The following is a 4,789-nucleotide window of genomic DNA, read 5'->3' as shown; positions in this document are numbered from 1 at the left end:
CTACATGGATGTTGTGTGTTTCTCAACCTTTACTCAGCATGCTTAATCTCACAGATTACAGAAATCCAAGGACCCTTTTCCACCAGCTGCCATTTAATCCAGAATTCCTATTGCTTGAGTTCTGCAGCTTGGAATCCTGGTGCTGTCTTTCCACTAGTGCGATTATTTTTTTCTGAATTGCAATCTCCATCCTGCTACATCTTGTACAGAAGTGAAGGAAAATCACATCAATCACGCCACCATGCAATCTACCCCATGCTTCAGCAGTTCAAACTCATTTTCCTGACGAGTCCTCCCCTCCCCCCTCCCCGTCGGCAAATGCACTACAACCCCACCGTACACCTGACAGAACGCAGCAAAATTGCTGTAGAGGACAACTGTGATTGTGATCACATTTCTTAGTGGAAAAGGGCCCTAAAGGCACATGGTGAAAATAAACATTAAAACTTGGATCAGCAGGCTCTCGATTTATGAATTTATAAAGATACCTTATTACAAGGGGGCTCTGAAAAGTACTGCCATTCGGGGCATTTGGCTTATAATGTCTCAAGTTTATTTAACCCTTCCAGAAAAATCCTTATTACTGAAATATTGCTCTGCTACTGTCACCTCAGAATTATTCAAAAGCTGTCTTCCTGTCAAATTTAAGAGAGAAGTACCAAAAAGATTCCGAAAAAAAAAAAAGCATGAGGATACCAGGAGCCCAATAAAGTGTAGTATATGGAGTAATAGGCTTTATACCACAATTAAATGTAAAGTTTATACTCTCAAAGCAGCTGCACTTGTGAGGCAGTTTACAAGTCTACCTTGTAGGTTATGTTGGATGCATGGGCCCTTCACAGTGAATGCACTGCATTTGGTTACATTGTATAGTGCAGCTAAAATGCACTAGACTAGAGCAATACAAGATAAAAAAAATGCTGCACTGTAGTGTGTTGCTACACTAAACCATTGCTCGGGTTGTTTTAAATGCTTTACCTAGGAAAGGAACCAGCAATGGACATGGCAATGCGTGGAACAATTTGCTGCCAAGCTTTGCTCAATAACACAAGAAATTAAGGATTCCATTCACAAAGATTCAATGTATTTTTTGTGGAGTTTGGAATTAGAGCAGTTTTTTCCTTAGAAGTAATTTTAAAATGAAATACTATCGTATCTCTCCATAACCTCACAAACAGCTGTTCAGTTATCCTTGCTCCCTAGCTGGAGCCCAAATAACCACCATGTCAAGTCATACAGATAGGAAGAATAAAGGAGGATGTCAGAACACTTCCCATTCCTTGCCAGCTGAGCCCTGTACAGTTTCCCAAGCAAAGTATTGCATTTCCTGTATCTGTTTCTCTCCAGTCAAATGCTCAGCAATAATAGATGGAATAGTGATAGACAAAAAGCTGTGCCTGAGCAGCTCAATGACTCACTAACAGATAAAACTCATGAGCACAGCAGCTAAAATATGGAGAGTTGCGGAGTTCTGACCAAGATCATTACTCATCCACTCATTAGCGCACACATACTCACTCACTCACTCTCTCTCTCTCTCTACCTCCTCTGTATTAGCTCTTCATTGCTCCCATGCTAGTAATTATTCATAAACTGCACCCTATCCTCTGCTTGCACCTCTCTGACACTGCAGCTGTCTTTGGCAGGTTGTGGTGCTCCATATCAGTTATGTATAAAGAAGTGCTTAGTGAGAGGGGCAATTTGAAACTGGCACTGAGGGCTCATAGTTCCTTAGCTACGCTAGTGATTCTACAGGAGTAATTGCTATTTGCCAAAATTGCAGTTGCTTTGCCTGCAGCATTTTCGGAGTGTTTCATTTAGGGCCCTTTTCCACTAGCAGTCGCTAGCGTTCGCGCTGAACGCTAGCGATTGCTGAATCGCAATTACCGGCGATTCCCCGACGTTCGCGGCCGCGATTTTGCTATGCTATGCACTGCATAGCAAAATCGTGGCAATTATCGCTCCGCCGCGCGTTCGCGTTCCCCGCAAAAACGAATCGCGGTAGTGGAAATGACCTACCGCGATTCCCATGTTAAAAAGCAAACCGTAGCGATTGTAAAATCGCTAGCGGTTTGCGTTTTTGCGATTCAGCCAGCGCAAACGCGCTGGTGGAAAAGGGCCCTTAGGGAATGTGGGGGCCACAATCACATTCTCTGAAATTGCTTTGGAGCAAAATCGCTTTCCTTCATCTGCGATCTCTAGTTGGCCCCAGGCCTTAAAGTACCTCTGAACTTAGGGGGTGCTTGCATTTGATTTATTTTGTTGTATATGTGGTGTTGTCACATATGTCACAGCACCATCCTTTTGTCTAGTGTCCCCTGTGGTCCCTGATCTACTCAGTGGAAATCTTCAACTGGTAAATAAGTGGAATATGAACAGAGAGTAAGTGGCAGTTCTCCTCCAAAGAATACCCCTTCCTCCCCTGACCACACCCACTTGAACCACACCTCCTGCTTTAATTATTAAAAGCCTGTTAAAAAATACACCACTGCATAACTCCCCTACTCCGGGTTCCCATTGCCACCTCTTCCATCCTGTCAGCAATGGCGCTGACCCATAAATACTTCCGGCGTACTTCCAGGTCAGCATCATTGCTGTGAAGATGCCAGCATTTACAAAAGGATACTGCGGCAGAGCTGACAGGACGGAAGAGGTGGCAATGGGAACCGGAGTAGGTAAGTTTATGCAGTGGCTTTTTTTCTTTTAACAGGCTTTTAAAATATAGATCATGAATCCTTTAACGAAAACCTGAACTGATAATTAAAAGTCAAAATAAATATACATGTCATACTTACCTCCCGTGTAGTCTACTCACCAATCTCTTTCTCTTCTCCTACATCTTGTTTGTCCACTGTGATCGATGGAATTCTTCGTCCACCATTTTAAAAATGGCTGTGAACCCTTAACAGCTTCCTGGTCAGCACACTGTTAAACTGAAATATCGCCCACTTGAGCCATAGGGAAGCATGGATATTACCTTGCACATCAGTTGTCCTTTCAGTTATAACTGATAGCAACTGATATATAACTGACAGCAACTGATATATATTTTAGTTCTGACAAAATTTTGTCAGAACTGAAAGAAAGCATTGTTAGAAGAAAATGGTGAGCTTCGGAGAGGAACTGACAATGAGGTAACTACGTATGTAATATTCATTTGCAGGTATTATTTTAAATCATTTGACTTGGTTCAGGTTCCTTTTAAAGCTGGTTCACACTACAAATGCTTTTCTCAGCTGTAGCAATTTGAAAAGCGCTTTGGTAATGTAAGTGTGTGTTTTCCCTTAGGGCTTGTTCACACTACAAGAGCTTTTTGAATGCTTGAGATTTTAAAATAAAGCAGAAACTGAGAGCCCAATATAGTGTAGTATGTATTGGATCAGGGAGAATTAGTGTAGAGTAAGTATTATACTTACAAACATGGGTTACCGTTTAGGCAACCACTATATAGGCAGGTGGGGAGATTAGACCTGTCCCCACTCAGGAATAAAATGTTGCTCTTTGAAGAAGGAAAGGAGGGTTTGTCACCCTTCCAACCACCAAGGGTGGAAATCTTGACACGTAGATGTACAGATGCGCCAAAAGGATAAAATATGCTAAAAGGTTTAAAATATTCGGGTGGCGGCGGTGGACCGGCCACTCAGAAATAGACTTGATGCTGTCACTTAAGATAAAGACAATTTATTCACATACACCATGAACAGAACCGTGGTGAAGCTGAAAAGTTTTTGACAGTCCCTAGACTCCAGGAGGGCTTCTTTCTGACTTGTGTGAGAGACTGACAGGGACAGGAGTCCAATTACAGGCAAGTAGCCTGTGTGATGTGGGACTGCAATACAGATAAGTTCTCTGCTCCATCTCAGGCTATTCTCAATTTCTCCACTCCTCTCTCTGGGCTAGTGCAACGCCAAAATGACAATAGCAATTGCTAGCAATTTGTGAGTGTGATTTTGTGAAGTGATTTTCAGAGCGATTTTTGAATGAATTGCTCAAAAACATGCTACATACAGTATACCTGCGATTTTGAAAAAATCACAACGCTGCTGTGGGAACACCCACATAGGGTAACATTAGCCAAGCGCTTTTCAAATCACTGTTGATTTGAAAAACGCTCAGAAGCACTCTTGGTGTGCACCAGCCCTCCCTCATTCACCTTTGTTTCCCTCTTCCCCTAGAGCTGGCTGGCTGTGTCTTCTTGTCATACAGGGAAGCTAAATAAAAGTGCAATCCTGGTGAGGCAAAATATTATTATTTAGTATTTATGTAGCGCCGACATCTTCCGCAGATGCATATATCCCTGCATCATATGGGTATCGCTTGCGCTATGTGAAACTATGTAGCATATTCCACTGAATTGTCCAAACTAAGTCTATCTCCTGTTCCTCTCTTGGGGAGTTGTTCCAGCGCTGTACCCCGTTCACATTTGCTGCTACCAGAAGCCCTCAGAAACACTAGTGTCCTTGAGTACTTCCAAAAATAGGCAGCTCCGTAATACGCCAGCGCACTTTTGTGCATGGGCAGTATGGAGCCACCTGTATTCGGAAGCACTCGGGACATACGTGCTTCTGGACCTTTCAGGAACCCCCCCTTAAAAATCCTGCATTTGCCCCTGAAGACGGACCTTTTTCATTACATAACAGCAATACAGTATCATCCAGTGCCTGAAACAATGACAGTTACATACATGTGGCTCCCATTCATCTCATCTGAATAGGAAAATAAACCTGGGACAGTGGTTCTATTATTTAAAAGAAATGTGGACTAGAAAACTTCTTTGGCGTTACTGAAA

Source organism: Hyperolius riggenbachi, chromosome 6, assembly GCF_040937935.1.
Source record: "Hyperolius riggenbachi isolate aHypRig1 chromosome 6, aHypRig1.pri, whole genome shotgun sequence".
Lineage (NCBI taxonomy): Eukaryota > Metazoa > Chordata > Amphibia > Anura > Hyperoliidae > Hyperolius > Hyperolius riggenbachi.
The sequence above is the reverse complement of the archived record's forward strand: the minus strand, read 5'-3'. Positions refer to the sequence as shown.